The sequence below is a fragment of the Anopheles aquasalis genome, chromosome 2, assembly GCF_943734665.1.
Source record: "Anopheles aquasalis chromosome 2, idAnoAquaMG_Q_19, whole genome shotgun sequence".
Taxonomy (NCBI): domain Eukaryota; kingdom Metazoa; phylum Arthropoda; class Insecta; order Diptera; family Culicidae; genus Anopheles; species Anopheles aquasalis.
Window position 1 is genome coordinate 75446543 of NC_064877.1, and position 19104 is coordinate 75465646.

The window sequence follows — 19104 nt, forward strand, 5'->3', positions numbered from 1 at the left end:
CCCCGCATCCCAATCGAATCCGATGATCCAATGAAGGAGGGAATGAAGCAGAAAGGGAGGGAGGGGAGGGTGGTGGAAGTTCAAACCGCTGAGGTTGCATACCTCGCGCTTCCAGTCGACCGACGATGGCGTGGCGACACACAAACACACACCAATACCACTAGCATAGGGCGCACGATGCTCGCAGGTAAGCCATCCAGCTAGCCAACGATGCCCTCCAACATAAGCGCGCTCCTGCTGCTGCTGCTGCTGTTGATGATGATCTTCGCCTGGTGGTGGCCACTATAAAGCGAAGATCATGTCGCAGGCCGGAGAGCAGCAGGAGAAAGACACGCGAATGAAGATCGAAAAGAGAATAGCTGGAGAGAGAGAGAGAGAGAGAGAGAGAGAGAGAGAGAGAGAGAGAGAGAGAGAGAGAGAGAGAGAGACTGACAGCGAGAGGGGTCACGAGGTGTGGCATGGTGCGGCGAAGCAGTTAGCTGCTGCTGCTGCTGGAACCGAGGATCGTCGAGGATCGCGCACGGACGAGTGAGCGAGATGGAAGGCGCGTACGAGCGAGCGGGACCGCGTGGTCAACATTCCAGGCAGGGGGTAGCGTGTTTATTGCTTTCGGGATTCAACATACATTTTTCATCGTGCTCTCCTCCAGCACACATACACACTGGTTCAGGAGACGGAAAGGCACGTACACCAGCCGCGACAGGGGTTGCCACAGCACCCCGCACCTCACCACCACCCTCCGTAGATTCCAAACCGTGCGGCCACAGATCGAGCATCCCCGAAGTGGCGAGAGAGAGCGAGAGAGCGAGCGGGACATTCCATGCACAGACCGCGAGAGAGAGAGAGAGCGTGTGGTGTTGGTGAGAGAGCAACACGCATGGCCGACGATGGTGATGACGATGGCGGCGGCCACTAGGATCCAGTGGTGCGGCCCGCGGTTAATACGCTGGAGAAACTCGTCCACAGAGGAGGTGTGTGCCCGTCCGTCCGTTCGACCGTTCGTTCGTCAGTTCGTGTGTTTCCTGTACGGGGAACAGACCGACAGAAACCGATATTCAAGCAACCGCCAAGACGTGTGTTTAGGAACGGAGGAAAGTTGCCAATTCGGAGTCATCCAACGATCCATCCCAGCTAGAGGTATTGCAGTGGCGCAGCCCTCTGGCAGTGGAATTCGGAAGCAACAATCACATCACCTGCGTCAAACGCGTCACTGGAGGGCCGTGTGTGGGAGGGGGCCGACCTCCCGCTGCTCAACCACAAACACGTACATGCGCTCCCTGCTGTCGCTGCTGCTACTTCTCACTGTTGCTCATCAATTCTCCGCGAGGTTCTAACATTCCTCGTCTGGCGTTCTAGACAGCCAGCGACAAGTGCGTACAGTGTGTGAGAACGACAGAGAAGGAGAAAGAAGTCTGTTTGTGTCTGTGTCTTTAGAAGCCGCATTGCAGTGCATCGAGTGCAGCTTGTGTTTGTGGGAAAATCTCGGAGAAAAAAAACAAGAAAAGCCGGGAAAATACAGTTCATCAGTAGCAACACTCACTCACCGGTAGAGAGAGCAAGAGAGAGAGAGAGAGAGGGTGGTTTGGTGAAATATTTAGAATTTTCCCCCCCAAAACCAAAACCGATCGCGGTGGGCACGTTGCGTGTGTTTACGCTGGCGACGATCGCCACAACGGTTTCATTTCGTGTGTGATTGTGTCTATGTGTGTGGTGTGTGTTTGATGGTGAGCTGGAATCTGGAATGCACCCCCTGCAGTGAGTGTGTTTAGAAAAGTGTGTTTTCGTTGCCTCGTTGCGCCATGCATTGCGTCGAGTGATCCTCGATCGATCCGCGAAAGTGTTTTAACTACTAGGCTCGGTGTGATCGCCGTTCAATGGTGGTCAGCAAGGAAGCAAGTGCTATCAAGTGCTAGGGGAAGAGAAAAAGAAGGAGGAAAAAGAAAGAGGAAGGAAGGAAGAAGCGGGGGTGTATTGTTAGTGGGTGCGTGCCTTGTGGTTGCTTTTGTGGAAGTCGAAAGTCACTGTGTCACAACAAACCGTGGCCGTTCGGCGTCGGTGTGCTCACGATCGCGATCAAGTATTGTGTTGAACCTCAAGCCAACAGCAAGAGAAGGGGAGAGAGAAAGGGAGAGCAATCATCAGCAACGGAAACGGACGGACGACCATCGGCCATTGAATTGTTTCCTTCCAAGAGAGTCACTACTATTCCGCATCAATGGTAAGTCTGCGGCCGTGGCTTTACCCTTAACTACACTTTCACAAAACGGACTCTCCCAGGTCTCACCCAGGGGTCGATCGGTCGGTTTTGTGGTTCGCGCCGAGGTTTCATAACATGCACCACATTCCAAACGAGTTGGAGCGATCGCGAGCTATCAGCCACACGATCATCACGAGCCCACCGCGTTAAACGCGGACCGCCGTCAACCCCTACCGGGGGCCGGTGGTATTGGTGCCGCCTCGAAAAGCATCTTCGCAAACGTCGTGGCCTCTTGCCCGGATCGCTCGGACAGTGGACGGGACGGGGGTGGACTGCTGGAAAGCTGGATCGAGCACACACCTCCGTCTCGTACCGATCCTTGGCATTCTTTTGCGTAAATCTCGATCATTCGAGCTACGCTTGTGTGCGCAGTAAAAGGGTTGAAACTCAATGGCCGGCCCCATCGTTTCCCGGTTGTACATTTCGCTGGAGCGATTGTTGGCCACCATTTTCGCCACATTCCACGTGTTCCGCATTCCGGTGAAACGGAACAACGAGTGGAACGGAATCCGAGAAACTCCCTTTTCGGTTCGCCACCCCGCGATTCCAAAAAACAACAACAACAACAACAACGCTTTACATCGACTGAGTCACTCCCCAGGCCAACCAGCCAGCCAGCCATTGCGGCACGTTACGCGAGCGCACCGAACCGTAACGTGCGCGTTTCAGCGGACGGACATTTTTGACATTTTTCAACCCCTGACTCACCGGGGGTGAATTGTGACGGGGGGTGCGCTCACTCTGCGCGTATCGGATCGAATGTCACCGAGGGTGCGGTGAGAGGGTGTGTCTCTGTGGTCTGTGTATCTGTGCCCACACCGGCCGAACCCCCACACCCCGGAAAAAAGGTTGAAAACTTTCTACAAACACACCGGAGCTGGGGTACAAAAACTCACACAGTTAGTTGCGGCTTATCAGCGCGCCAAGTGCGCCCTGGTCGGTGTCGTGGAATGTGTCGAGATATCGATCGAACCACCGCCATCCATCCATCTATCCACCGAGCGAGCGAGCGAGCAAGTGAACTCCTCGGTAATCTCCACGTTCCGCTCACTCACTCTCTCGCCATAAATACCAATCGGCGCCATGACTGCTCCTCCGTACCACGAGGGGCATCATTTACCTCTTTTTCGCTACTTGGCCTCCGTGCCGGGCCGGCCAATCAATCCGCGCGTGCTGGCGCAATTAGCATATTTGTTTATGATCAGCTTTCGGACTCTCAGCATTAACGAACCGCGCAATTTGGTTCACTTTTGCTGGAGATCCTCTAGCATTTTTCTACTCAGTTTTGCTTTTGCAACAGATTCCCGGATAATGAGGCATCCGCTATACCGAAAACCAGCTCGCCAGCTCACCAGAGTTTCCCTCTCGATAGCATAATCGATGGACAACGACTGGCTGAATGACAATTGATGTAATCGAAGGTTATTATTCGTTAGGAAACACGAGGACCGAGAAGATTAGAGACCACTGAAGCAACTCCTGATGCCGGTTTTCATCGTCAACAACGAGCCCCTCGGTGGACAGCGAAATTGACTCACGCGCCATTGCGCGACAAGGGGCATACGCTCGCGGTCAAGCGAGAAGCCCCCCGGCGGAAGGAGAGGGAGGTTGAGAAAAATGTCTAAAAATGGGAAACCGACGCACCGATCGACGGCGAAGCCAAACTGGATATCGTCCGGGCTTGAAGTGGTCGTCGTCGTTGTGGAGTCGAAAAACCAGCCGGACTGGTTCCTGCTCCGGCTTCGACTCGGGCTCCGGCTTGCGGCAAAAGGTTCCTCCTTCACTCCACTCTCACCCGCTGCTCATCGAGTGGTGACGGTGAAGGCGCTGCCACCGCATGGAAGTTATGTCGGAAAGTGGGGCCCACAGATGGGCGAAGGCTCGATTCGTCCCCTCCTCGCCGCAGAGATCGTAACATAACCAGCAGCACTAGCAGCAGCGGCAGCTCTTGTGGCCATGGGATCGTTTTCGGTGTTGGCAGCGAGAAGAAGAGAGAGAGTTCAAAGTGATCTCTCTCCCTCTGCTCCACGTGGCGGCATCTTGGCACTAGCACCGTGGCCCCACAGCTGCGCGCAGATGGATCGATTCCGCGTTCACGACACTCTTTGCCTCGCCTCGTGATCGTGAACGTCCAGCAGCAGCAGCAGCAACAGCCGTAGCAACATTAGCTGCCTATGTGTTGGTATGCTGGCACCGAGCACTGTAAACGGTCAACGGTGGCCGGGCCAGTCCATGGTATCGAGTGTGTATGGTATGGCGGTATGGTATGCTTGGTATGGTGGAATTCCAATGTCACATAATTTTGCTCTCGCGCTCTGGCTCCGGCTCTGGCTCCGGCTCTGGCTCCGGTCGCCTCGAAATGGCGAACGACCCCAGAGACTGCGTTCGCGGACCTGGAAGCGAGTTTTGTGCGGCATCTCCACCGTTGTCGTTGTGGCCTCTCTCTCTCTCCGTTTGGCTTGCGAATGTGACATTTACTGCGTCTCGTCTTAAAGACCACCATAACCTCGACCAACGCAACGCATAAAGGCGCGGCCAAAAATAGCGAATCGACGAAAGGCGAAGCCGATAAAGATAAGGCTCCTTCTCTCTCACGCGCTCTCGCACCAAATAAGAAGCAGAATTAGATACCGTGGCACGCTTTGGGTCAGTCAGGGCGTGCAATAATGTGTCGCTTTTGCTGCAACCAGCGCGCATTTCACGTTTTATGTTGGCCCCACAAGCTGCCCAAGGGAGTGACGCAATCCGTCGGTGCTGTGGGGCTCGCCACCGAAGCTAAATGTCATCTGTGTGTTTCTGGGTGGTGTGTGGAATGTTGGACAGTCCCCACCCCCCCCCGTCATGACCTGTAACAGAGGGTGATAGAGCGAGCACGAGGCACGAAAGGTGGAGTGAGTGTGAACTGACCACAACCTCCACCATCGTCGTCGTCGTCGTCGCTCCTTGGTGTGGTGTTTCGTAATCGACACATCGATGGAGCACATGGAGCGGCTCAGATGGTGCAGTTTGCAGTTTAAGCACTTTATGGAGCTCACAGGCACAGCACAGACGGAGCTGGACACTGGGCCTATTAGCATAATGCATTCAAATGCGTGACATGTGAGTCGACTGGCGCTGGCGCGGGAGCTTGCGACGGACGCAAACAAACCATAAACTCACCATTTCAATCCGATCCCGGGCCGAAAGAAAGTGGTTCCGGACAGCTGGCGCTCCGAGTGTGTGTGCATGATCATGTTGTCGCGAGGGACAATTGTCTATTACGAGCGCATAACAGCCAGCTACTGGCTTCATGGCTACTCGTGATATGCTTACGACCTCCGTTGGAGCATAAAACAAGACACGAGAAACCAAACATCTGGCCACCATTAACAGCCAGGCTAATGATATCTAAGAAAGTGAGGAGAAGGCCAAGGAGGTGTCGAGAGTGTCCACTTGGCCGTGTCATGATGGCAATGAGGAAATCGTGGTACCAACCAAGCCGGACCACTAGCCCATTACGCAAACACACGTTTGACGCACTTTCGATTTACGATTCGATCTCGAGGAGGGCTTATCGCACTTGCCAGACCTTTCGAGGTGCTATCAATGAGCCACTGACTACTCTAACGTAGTATTAGACTGCCTGCTACTCGTGTCTCCTTCTCTCCTCTTCACTTTTGATCATTAGAAATCGTCGTTGTGACGCTTCTTTTGACATCGAACCCAAACCGAGGGGGAAAATTCGAAAATTACACCATTTAGGGACCCCCTGCCCTGGAACGGTGTCATTATCATCGGAATTCCTCGACATCGGTCGCCTCGATCGTTAAAAACCATTTTGTGGGAAGGGATGGGAAGGGCGAAGGGCGCAATCGAGAACACACATTTGATTGCCACCGATTCTGGAGCCCCGGAGAGGCGGACCGGGAATTCCATTCTGACATGGAATGAAGCAGAAGCAGAAGGCGGATGCCTTGAGGCCATTCGGGGCGAATGATGGCCCCGGAAACTGTCAGAAATACTTCAACCGCAGCAGCAGCAACAACAGCAGCTCACACAGAAGCCGTGGAGTGTGATGGAACACGCAACAGACTCACTCTTTCCCTCTCTCCAGTTCGCTGTCAGTGGCTGAAGATGGAAATTAATAAAAAAAGAACGCACCTCACGGCCTTGCCCAAAAGCGACGTGGCTGCTGGCACACCTTATGTCCCGGGAATCCCTGGGATCCTTGTTCTCTCTCGATCGCTTTAGGGCATTCTGAGAATCCTAGAATTAACCAGAAGTCCGTTCCCGTTCCCGTTCGGTTTGGCGAAACCAAAATGAATAATGAAGTGGATGAAGACGGTGAGAAAGAGAGAGAGAACACGAGACGGGCACCATTCACTCCGAACTTCGAATCCGTTCAGAACGAGAACGTGGTGAGGTGTACGACAGCGTTTCCTGTGGTTTGATGCCAGAGGGGCCAGAACAGAAGGAGCAGGAGGACTCTGGGGTTTCTCCTGCGAAACCACAAAACCTGCCCTCCGTCTGATAAGTTTTGTTTTCTTCTGCCTTTTCTTGTGCTTCTTGGTGCGCTGCGCTTCTCGCAGGTTTTATGTTCCTCCTTGTGCCTTGTGTCTACTGTTCTGTCCCCTCCGTCTCCGCCGGTGTATTCATTAGTTCGCCAGCACCTTCCCAGCCTCCGCATGGTCCAGCTCCAAGTGTGGTTGAGCTGAGAACAGGAATTTTAAATGATCTTGCCCCAAAATGCGCAACCCGCCAAAAAGAAGGGATCCATTCCGTTCTACCGAAGCAAGTTCTGTTGCCTGGTTGAATATCAAACAATCAAATCAGTGTGTAGCCCTAGCCTCGGTCTCCCACTTTCCCTTTGGCGTCTTGGTTCTGGCTTTCTGCGAAAAATATTAATTGGAAGCCCGGTCCATCAGGCCGCACCCAGATTGTGATTCCGCCCATGGGGACCGAGAGGAGGATCATAAATTTTCATAGAATTAATGATGCGCCCTCTGTTTTTCTCTCTCGCCCGTTTTTTTTCCTCGTGCAAACAATCCTTTTGCAACATTCATCAGCTGCTGCTGCCGCCCCTGAGACACTTGGCTGTGTAGTGATTGGGCAGTGGTGGCCGCTTGGAGTATTTGGCACTTCATCACCACCAAACAGCAGCGCCGGCAACAGGAACGACGGAACACACGTCGTCGTCGTCGTCACCTTGCATACATTTGTATTTTTATTTTTTTTATATGTTTCCGACGATTTTGTTGTGGCCAGCAAATTTGAAAGCCGCTGGCCCCAGGGTGGGGGGGCCGCGCGTGACACACAGCGCGTCAGGCCGGGAATTCCACGTTCGCGAGCTGCCACTTGGAATGCCATTGTTTCGTTGGTACACGGCCAGCGAGCGAGCGAGCGAGCGAGCACGCGCATCAGCCAGGCGCTCGAGGACGAAACAACAGCACGTCACACGTCGCCAGCAGCAGCACCGATTGAATGATGATTGGCCCTCGAGTTTGATTTTGCAACCGTCCCCAGCTGCTACCGTGCGACCACCTGCGTGAAATACTAAATCATTAACCTGGAATCGGTTCGTGAGTTCCACTTTACCAACGCCACATCCTGGTGCCTCTCTCGTGGTCTCCACTGTTGTGCAGGATTTCTTTAATTACGAAAGGAAACTATTACCTTTTTTTACGACCCTGGACCCTGGACCAAAAAAAAAAGCATAAACACAATCGTCATCATCCGTGGAATGTCCTCTTGCGTGGCGTGGCGTGCGGTTCCCTGCTGACCATCGTCGGGCCAGGTAATCAGGGCACAACAGGGCCCAACGAGAAAGTCGGAACCGATCACCGCGAGATGCTTTTTACTTTTAATTAGCAATCCCACACGACGGAGAGGCAGGCCTTGGTCGGACGGTAGGTCGGTCGGTCGGAGGGACACTACGTTTCGAGGATAAAATTTAATTAATTCTATTCTCTCCCTTTCCACCACTCCCTCCGCGATCGATCATTACACCCCTGGCATCTTCGCGAATGCCGCCGCGTGTTGTCGGCGGAAGTGGTTTGGTGGACTTCTGGGGTTTTTTTTATCGGTTTTTACCGGTTCGCTCTGGTGGAGGTTGGCACCGCATCTGAAGATGCAGCTGCCTTTGCTCCACGAGCAATCAGATTCAAATTCATTAACCAACATGCGAGAATGCTGGAGTAACATAGTTCTCTCCGTAGGATCACTCCACCCGGATGGCTCGTTGACGAGCGAAAGGAGTGTCTTCGGTCTGTACCTTTTGCGTTAATTAATGCCGTAAAATGGGAGGAAGGGGGAGGAGGTTCGTTTTTGTTTTTGCTCGAATGGGAAGCCACAATTATGATCATCAACCCCGCCACCTCGTCGATCGCTTGTCGAACTCGCATCAAATTCTGCCTTCGCAGACGGGAACAACAAAAAAACAATCCAAAGAAACAGGATTTGCGTTTCGTCCTCCCGCCCGAAAAACCCAAAAAACCGGACCGGACTTTTTTTATGATCTGGTGATCGCGCGCGGATCACCTCGTCGCCGCGCGCATAAACAAATAAGAGTGTCCGAAGTGGAGTGGTGTGTCTGCTGCGCACCTGTCTCCTGCACGGCCACGCACACCAGGTCCGATCCGATGATGAGATCGGAAATTAATGATCCTGAGCAAGCAACCATCCAAAAACATGGTTCCATGTTTCCGTGATTTGATCTGCATTAAAGTTTTTGTTTTTAATTAAAACATCGCTACCATCGTGCTGCTGGCGCGCATATCAGGCTCTCTCTCTCTCTCCCTCTCTGTCTTGCTCCGCTTTTTTTCTTTTATCGGAACGAACGAATCGTCCGGCGCCAACGATAAATTAGCTCGCGACAGATGGCGTTTAACGGGCGCGCGGACGAATAATAAATAAATGATTTCGCCCCGAAGGCGCGCTCGCACGCAGAGACCCTGTTCCGATCCTCGCGCGGTCGTAGGCACGAGTTTCCTTTCGAGGGCTCCGGAGCAGCAGGTGATACACACGGCGAGTGCGCCCCGAGAGCGCCATTAATGATCGTGGCGCGCGCGTTGTGTGCGTCAAGCGCTTGACGTCGCGTGGAATGTGACGACTCTAGCCCGGGGCCGCTGTGTGTCTGTTGACTTTGGCAAATAAGTTATCAGCGAGTGGACGGACTCCTCCTTTTGAAAGGGGAGGCCTAGAAAGCCAGCCAATCCGTGCCACGGCGACACAGGCGAGGCCCCTGAAGTAGATAACAGAGATAAATGGTTGCCCTTTTAAAGCTGGTCTCCTGCTCGAGACGTATTTCCAATTGACCATAACCAAACCGGGCGCTGTAAATTAGCCTATCACCGCACCCTTCACTGCACCCCACCCCGCGACCAACTAATGTGTAATGGATGGCTCGATTCCATTTGGCGCCAGCCGGAGCGCCAGAGATCAAATATTTAAAGAATTCCAAATGCGACGCGTAGGGGAGGAAAGGGAACCTTACCTCACGGTGGCCTGCGCTCGAGCTTATGACCTTTCGTTCGCTTGGTTCACCGTTCGAGGTCCACGCAACCATCGCCACAAAGCGAAAAAGAGAGAGACAGAGACCTCTGGTGCCTTTTCGTGTGCGCGCGAGCCCGGGAACAAGTTTTGCTGAGTGATAAATTCACCGACCCACCATCATCCACCGCCCCACCGCCCTAGAGGTACCGCTACTTTTCGACTTTTCTTTCGAACCACTTTTCCGCTGAAATCCCAGCCCCCAAGGGGCCCCCAACGAGAACGAGGACGCGCTGGCCACGAGATACCACCGAGGCGTGGTTGGACGAAGCCTTAATCACCCATTCAGTGGCAGCAGCAGCAGCAGCTGCTGCAACTCTCGAGAGCTGGGCGCACTCTAGCGGTGCCAATGCTGCTGCTGCTGCTGCTGCTGCTGCTCGGGCATGCTATGCTCTCTGCGGTCAGTTTATCAGCGGGTGCGCATGGTCGCGTGATTGGACCATAAAAATTCTTTCACTTCCACCACTCGCTACCACCACTGACCACTGCTATCACGAACCCCCTTCATGCCATGCCATGTCAGCTCTTTCAGTGCTCTCTGTCTCTCTCTCTCTCTGCCTCTTTCTCTCTCCCAAGCACACCTTAAAGGTGGTGGGTCATGGGTTTGTGGCTTGCTTTGCTTGCCTTTGCTGCCTTTGAAATATGCTAGCATGTTTGCGCAATGAGTCGCCTCTTACCCTTACCCCTTACCGTCTCCTATCGTGGTCTCTCGGTCGACCGTCCACCGTTGGACATTACGACATGCAAACGACCGGCGACGACCACGACTGCGACGACGACGACGACGACGACGGTGAGGCGATCGCCCGGTCACAACAAATGAAATATGCAAAAGTGACTCAAGAATTCGTCATTCACGCGAACGCACACACGGAGGCCGTAGGTATGCAAAACGGAAAGGCCAACGTCAAGAGGCCTCGGTTGTCGCTCGTAAACGGAGCGAGCGAGAGAGAGAGAGAGAGGATCCGCTTAAACGGTTCCGATAACCCCGAAACAGGCCACATTCCATCGGCCCCTTCAACGCCTGATACAACGCTCGCCACTCTCGTCTCGAGTGGTGGTGGAGGAGGAGGAGAACTGGCGATAAAGAGCGGTAACATCTGCGACCGCTTTGGCTCGCCAATGACTCGCCACGCGGCGACATTCCATTCCCCTGTGGAGTTCATCGTTCAAAGAATGCGTTCCGCCGATTGCGGGTTTATCTCTTCTCCTCGCGCGCGCGCGCGCTCACGCACTGTCACCGTCGCCGTCTTTGTGGTCGTCTTGGTCGTCGATTGCACGATAATTTACATCCCGAGAGTGAGTGGCCATCGGGGTCCATTGGTGGCGGTGGCTGCCATTTCCTAAATAGCGCCGCCATTTAATCGCGCACCCTCGCTTTATGAGCCAAGGGCGACAACGCGCGCCACAGCACGGCTCAGGCCTTCTCAAGGGTCCCAGTACCTCTGGAAGTGTAGTGCTGGAAGCGCGAAAGCGAACCCAAAACCAGAAATGTGAGCGACCGGAAAGGTATGCTTCGCCTTCGCCTCTTCTTCTGATCGCAATGCTCCTCGACGATGAACCCCACAATGCCCTGTTGCTTGTGGGGCCCCTTATGATGGAGGTAAAGATGATGAGAGGGAGCGAACGGAAGGATGGGTGGTGGTGGCCATTACCACTCCAAACCACCCCACCCCACCATGCTTACTCCCGCCCGCATGCCGATTTCATTGAGATTTGTGCTGCGACAGAGAGAGGGACAGAAAGAGAAAAAGAGAGAAAAGGGCGCTCGGGATTGGAGTGGCCGCTCGAGTCGAGGCCGTTGGCTTTCGATTTTTATCGCCATCATTTCCTATTCCTGCCCGGCCCTGCCATGGCCCTGTTGGAATGTCAGTGGAGGTCTGTGCGATCGATGACATCGCCGCCGCTCGGCGCTGATGGCGCTCGCTACGAGGCACACACCGCGCGTCATCCTCTCGGAACCGGATTCCAAGCGCACCGCTCCCTTGTTCTCTTCCCCTTTGCCGCACCCAATTCCCGCCTGATGATGGCACCTCCGGAGTACGGATCATCGGATCCGAACGTGAATGTGATTCGCGCGAAAAGCAGGAAACGATATTCCGTTCGCTTCCGCTTGGTGGTGGCGCGAACTGGGACGCGAGGCCAAAGATAAGCGCGCCTATGTTCCGCTAATTATCGCAACCAACATACCGCTGGTTCGTCGTTTGTGAGTCAGCGTAAGTCGAGCAAGCGAGCAGTACCACGATCATATCTAGGTTATCACAAATGTCCTCCTTTTGGCGTCCTTTCTTATCAGAACGCACCATGAGCCACGAGTTCCGGATTGCAGAACGAGTTTTACTTCTCGATCGATCGTGATCCCTTCTTGGCGTTTAGTTTTAAGTCTCTCTCAATTCTAGACCACCGATCACACCGTGCACTCGCTATCAATGTCACCGTTGACATCGCGACGCGACAATTCTCACGCGCCGTCAACCGAAGGACAAGCTCGGTCCGGCTCGAATCTGTCACTTCCGCATGCCACCAACCGCGTGAGCGAACGAGAATGGAATACTGCATACCGCAGCAGTCCAGTCGTCATGGGACGGATGGTGTGGTCTTTTGATCACTCGTCTCTTCTCTCACACCGTGGCCTCGATGGCCACTCGATGCGAGTGAGAAGTGCACTTTCTCACGCACTGTCAACTGTCTCATACCGTCTCATTCGCCCTTTTTTTTTGCGCGAAACCTTTTGCCTGTGTGCCACTAATTATGTTTTGCGCCGAACATTGGAGCAAAACACGCATAAATTAATTAATTAACTCGTTGGCCGTTGGGTGGCGCGGTTGATGTGGTCACTCCGTCCGTGCGCCCGTTCGTTCGTCAGTCAGGAAAACGTGAAACGTGGTGTCGTGGCCAAATGGTGAAGCAACGCACGACGTGGCTGCGCTTGCGGGAAAAGCGGGAATCCCGATGACAAACGGCCAGTGGACGGTGCCCGGTGGGATGAAGCGAGGAATGCGTCGTGAGTAACAGATCGAAGACCACGGCCCGGACAGAGTCTTTCTTCTTCTTCGTTTCTTAATTATCTAAAAACCCACGGTACACACTGAAGCACGCACGCCACTGATGCCACGCTAGGTACTTCCGTCTCCCTCCACGGGGCTCGTGGTAATCAATCTCACGACCACTCTTCAATTAATCATCGCACACGCCACGCACCGGGATCGAAGCGTCGCGTCCCGTTTCGTGTGAGACTTGAATGTGCGCGCGCGCGCGCTGCCATCTTTCTCTCTCTTGGGAGATGTGACGAACACAATGGCGATTGAGGGATGCGAGCACGAGAGGAGAAATCCTTGACGCCACCAATGGAATGCCAATCGCGGACGCCAACGCAACCGTTCGAGGATCGTGGAATAAGCACCTGATCGTCGTCTTCGTTGTCGTGGTCGCAGCCATCATCATCATCATCATCTTCATGGCCACGATTACGGTGAATGATAAATTCCGATTCTCTCCCATTCACTCCGTGGCATTCCGGCGGACGGACAGACGGACCAACCAACCACCAACGCAACGAAATGGCGTTCCGAAAATGGCTCAAAAGAAGACGGCTCTTCAAGACGGCTTTGCTGTTGGGTTGCGAAATGAAACAAAACTCTTCTCCTCGTGATGATGAGCACCGTCCTCATTCCACCTTGCCATAATGAGCGTTAATTGCCGAATGTGGCGCGCTCGTGTGTGGGTGCCGTTGTGCCTGATTTGGTGTGCCGTGCCATCCCGTGCCGTGCGTTGGCGTGTGCCGCGTAGGTGCGCAAGGATTTATGCCTTAACGTGTGGGAGATCAGGCTCTCTTCTCGTTGTGAGATGTTCATATTCGAGATAAATATTTTGTTTTCGAATGGAATCGACGTCCGTCCGTCCCTTTCCGAACGATTAATCCAACGACGAGGTCTGTCAGCGAGCGAACCAAAGCCTCATCTAGCGGTCAGTGTCCGGCACTGGCTAGCAAAAAGGGGGGGAACAGAGAAGTGGGTGGTTGTGAGGGTGGTGTATGATTATAATTTTCTATTTCATCGCCCCCCCCGGTTCATCGTTGACCAACTCGTTTGACTTCTTCAACAACGGGTTTTTGCGCGTTAAATTATGGCATCCAAGCCAGCCAGCCAGCCAGCCAGCCCGGGGGAATAGAACACTGTTCACAACACGCGTCAACGTCCGGATTATGCTATTTTTATGATCGCCATAATTAACGGCGAGAGGAGAGAGACACAAATAAGGGAAGAGTCGTTGTAATTAGAAATGCTAATCGGACCAAATTTACAACAAAGCGTGAGGTGGAATCTGAGGACAACCTGAGCCCATTCTCCCACTCAGCAGGCGTTGGGTTTCTCGAATTCTCTGGAAGATGTTGATGATGATGTTTCCCGGTTTGCTTTGTTCTGGCGAAGAAGAGTTTGGCAAAATGACAGCTCGCGGACGAAGAGGACTCAGTAGGCGTCCGGGTTCGTCCGGGAACAAATCTCCTCCAAAGTCCAAGTCCCGCCAGACTCCTAATGATTCCAATCAACTGAGTTATGGTTGTTTTGCTCTAAAACCTCCTCGATCTGCTCCAATAATCCCTTCCAAGACGATCGATCGCGCGATCGTTGTGTCGTTAATGGCTGGAACAAATTAAGTCGACTTAAATGATACTTAAGCAAGGGGTGCAAGGAGGTTTCAAGTCGTTTTTTTACCGGTCGGCTAATTGTCGCTAGCGCATAGCGGCTCATAACATGACAATCAATTGCAGTGCTACACTCACAAACACATCCACCGAGACTCAGCTGCACCTTTTGCGTTTTGAAATGTAATTAAGCCACCGGTTTGTCGTCGCTGTAGTCGTCGCCAGCAGCGTCTGCGTCATTGAGACGTTAGTGGCGGCATAAAAGTGGGCGCGCGAAATTACCCCCCGGGAATGGGCTGGAATGACAACTTTACTCCACACTCCATTCCACTCCACGCCCTCCCCTTTGGACACGCGATCAAGTATCGAGTGTATGGTTTGAGGAATTAATTGGAATTACCATCGGTGCCCATCCCCTTACGGCTTCTGTTGCTGTTGCTGCTTCTGTTGCTGCTTCTTCTTCAGCCATTTAGTCGGTAGCACCATGGTGCCGCCCATTGCCACACTGCTTTGCTGATTGCTTACCATATTAACGTAGTAATCGTTTGCTGCGCTCCACATACCATACCATAACCTGAACTTCTCCACCGGCCGCGGCTCGTAATCACCTGCGAGAGAAGGAAATTAAAATATTCAAAAACGAAACCCCAGAAGGTAACTGAATCGAAACCGAAAGCATCATCTATACACTCGGTGCCGGTGATCATCGGCGCATCTGCATAAGCGTAATTATCACACCGCACAAACACTCTCCCACACATCCAGAGAGTCTGGAATGCCATTGCGCCTCCATCGCCACCACAATCGAGGCCGCCACCAAACCCCTCCCTCCCCGAGAGAGTGAAGGTGCGAACCGAAATGGAGGTCTCTAGCGTGCACACACATGAGCACACGCGCACACGCGAGCAGACAGCAAATGCTTCACATTCCAGCGCAAAAATATTTTAATGATTCTCAGTGCCACTAGCAAACGAACGAACGAACGATCGAGAGTGTGGGTAATGTTGCGCAAAGGTGCAATGTTTACGCAAGCACACGAGAGGCCGCAGCTCCAGACAGGCCGGGCCGGGTGGTTTGTTGTGCTGGTGGGTATAAAGTGCCCGGAAAATGGAATCTGTTTTTCAGCCCCTCTCGTTCGTTCGCTCGCTCCACGCAAAACATCTGCCGTTGCGTGCGTCCGTCTGGATCGTGCGATTTGTTTACGTTTTTGGCATCATGTTTTTGGAGGCGGCAGACGGGCAGGCAAGATGGCACATTTGGCAACGTGGCCACACAACACTTGCTCAAATTCCATTTCGAACTCCACACTGTTGGCTGTTTGTTTGCTTGTTTTTTTTTTCTCTCTCTGTGGGATACCAAACCCTTCCTTCGATCAGCGTACCTCGCGTTGTTGCTCGCGATCACCACGGAGTGAAATTGGAAAGCTCTGGAAGAGGAGGTGTGGCACTATAGAGGTCCGCGCGCGCGCCAGGCGACACACTTGTCGTCGTGTTGGGTTGGGTTGGGTTGGGCACCGGCAAATCGACAAAACAGGCCGAATCTTCCAAGGGAGTCCACTCGACCGATCGATCGGTCGGTCGTTCCATGGTCTGGCGCGCTCGTTCGCTTGCCCCTCTATCGGCCACAGACAATCAACCGTTACCGGTAGCACCATTAATCATTGGGCAGATTAAGATAAAAAGTATTTAGAAAAGCTGCTACCGGGCACAGCGCAAGTGGTTCCAGAGCGGGAGCTGAAGCTGGAGCAGCAGGAGATCCGCTGGAGAGGAGAGGAGAGGAGCAGAGAGGAGCCCTCGAGGCAGGAGGTGTGACGCCGTGCCAAGGGCCTCACACTCCACGGCGACGTCGCTCCCTTTCACTGGACCTCATTTCCTGCGGTGGCCGTGGTGGTGGTGGCGATGGTGACGAATGAAATCAGTTCCGCTGTGGTGTCGACCCGGTGACAGCGCTTGGCTGCGGTGGCTGCGGTCTACATCCCACTTTTCACTTCCCCCCTCGGGGCGGCCGCGGTCCAATCAACCGCCGTCGTCGTCGTCGTCGTCGTCTTGGGCACGAAAGCGGAGCAAAACCCAAAAGGTGACGCGACTCCCGGGGGCCTCGCGCGGCCGCTCCTTCAGCATTCGAGGCGAATGGTTTTTTGTCGAGATTAATTTGATTTGAATGTGTACGAGAGATAGAAATCAGCCGGTCTCTTGGAGGAGCCCAGAGGGAGCCCAAAACCCCTCGTGTTAGCTACCGTCGATCGGTTGGTCGATCAGTCGCTCGATCGGTCGTTAGCGTGAACTCTCCCTCTCGTGGTGCTCGTAGGTCCCGGGGACACCCCAGGGGGGTGTTGGGGGTTCGTTTCCCTTTTTTTTCGAGATTTTTCCTTCCTTATCGATTTCTTATGCCTTTTGCTACTCCACTTCTCCTTCCACTTTGAAGTCGAAAGTGCGTCCAGAGGCGATGGTGGAGTACAGAGGAGGGTACGTGGCGTGTACAACTAGAGCAACGCTCTTTGCTCCTCTTGTTTGGTGCAGTTGTTTGACAAAGCAATTCACAAAACCACGAGCACAACTCTAAATCGTCGTCGTTGATGTTTCGAGCATCGTACGGAGGTGTCCGGATTCACTTTCATGCCAACACAGAGCAATGTTTGCGGTTTCGCCAAATGCTTCTGAGATAGAAAAGGAGAGAGACAGAGAACAGGGCTCGAACAAATACACAAGAAACACGCAAAGAAAGTGGTAGTAACCTCGGTTAACGGTGGTATGCAGCAGCAGAACACACAGCTTATGAACGATGAGGAAAACGACGAGAACGACGATGGTTTTACATTGCAGCAACAGCTGCAGCAACACTAAACCGAGGGTGGGATTGGGATTTGTTGGAAGCTTCTTCTTCCTACTGTCTCTCGCTCTCTAACTAAAGGAAAACAAACGGATACCAATGGAAACATCCAGCACCAACACGGTGCATCATTAGCATACCCAAGTTCATTACCACTTGCGTGGCGAGGCGTGGGGGCATTGCAATGGCGGTACGAAAGGCGAGATTGTAATTCCGTTGCATAGGAGTAACATTCTGAATCTGGAATGCCCTCTGCAGGAGCTCTAAGCTCACGAAGTTCTACCACAGCGAGAATTGCAATTGCGTTTCTCTGCAGAGACCAGTAGAGCAACGGAAAATGTTCCACTTTTTGGGCTCGCGATCACGATCCCTAGAACACTTCGAGTGTGGCGCTGGCGGCATAACGTTCACACTCAAACACTCACAGAGCAACGATTCGTGACTTTCGGAACAGAACACATTTGCCCTACCAGCAGCAGCAGCAGCAGCAGCAGTAGTGGCCAAGCCCTCGAGACTTGGTGCTCGAGGGTGGGTGTGCAAAGTAGTTCATAAGCAGCCCCAGCCAGCCAGCCAGCATCGTGCTTTATGCAGAGCAGATCAGTGATCCAGTTCGTTCGCCTTCTCTCCGCCACTGCTGCTGCTGCTGCTGCTGCTGCTACAGTAGCTTGTGGCATCCACAACACTCCCTTCACCGGTTTCAAAGCCCCCTTAGATGCTGCTGCTGCTACTCGGGGAAAAAGTGAATGTACGCCGCAAGTCGAAGACCCTGCGCTGGCTGGCTGGCTACCTGGCAAGGTTCTCGCGCGTGTACCCGGGGGGGTGCTACGCTTGCTTCCCTTCTTAGTCATAGCCGGAGTGAAACAGCCTCCTCCTACTACTTCTCCTACTCCTCCTGCTGCTGGGCGAGACCTGGGCGAGAGATCGCGTTTCGGTGGCCATTGTTACTTCAGAATATTCATGAGCTTCTTTTCATTCTTTCTTTCTCTCTCTCTCTCTCTTCTTTTCTTTCTCATTTGCAGGTGAGTAACGGTGGAAATATGTAGCAACAGCAGCAGCAGCCAGTAGCGGCATTCTAGCCAGAGGTCCAGCACCGCAGTTATGCAACAATAAGCCCTGGGCGTGAATCTGGGAACTCGCTGCTCAGAGCTCAACAAGTACATTAGAACGAATGTTTGAATTCAATTGCACGCAAGGGAGTTCTATGGCGCCACCGGGCGCTGTTAATCCATCAATCCGTATGCTACCGAGGTTTTCCCTTGGCTCATAATCCTCCGCTCCCCAGGCGCACGGTGCGCTGCTTCGTGTGGTGCATTAATATTCCAGGGACAAGACGTGAGATGGGACACCCTAAAACCACACGCGACGCGCGGTGTAAGGTGTGGTCAAACACGAGCAGCAGCAGCAGCGTATGGGAACATCGTGTACGCCCGGTCCGGCCTCGCGTTAGCCTCGGCAAATGTTGGCCAATTTTTCAGGATCGTGCGCCACCCTGACCTTCTCTCCCTCTCGCACGCGCACAGGCGGTCATTTCAAAAGGCCGGCTGGCCTGCTGTTTACACGCGTGTTTTGTGCGATAGTTGCACGCGGCACAGCGTTGTGGTGTCGTGTTGATGTGTGTGCCTAGCATACCTGATTGTTCTGCTGCTGCTGCTGGTGCTGTTGTTTGCGCGACCGCGAATCGTGCCACAACAAAAGCCCTGACCGTGTGGCCACGGGACGCGGTTTTTTGGACGCCACGGTTCCGAATATCGAACGATCGCGCACAACAAGTGCAAAGGTGGGAAACGCCATCGAAGCCGCCGGAATGACGACGACGACATTAGCCCCCGCATCGAAGAGTGCCATG

The 19104-nt window shown here is 53.5% G+C and overlaps 1 protein-coding gene across 1 annotated transcript in view; it reads left to right on the forward strand.

The window, feature by feature from the left end:
• The first annotated feature begins 957 nt into the window (after positions 1-957).
• LOC126572998 (protein expanded) overlaps positions 958-19104 on the forward strand; it is a 40909-nt gene continuing 22762 nt past the window's right edge. The window contains exon 1 of the mRNA XM_050232753.1: positions 958-2218. The gene's annotated coding sequence lies outside the window, so the exon portion shown is untranslated. The remainder of the gene's footprint in view (positions 2219-19104) is intronic.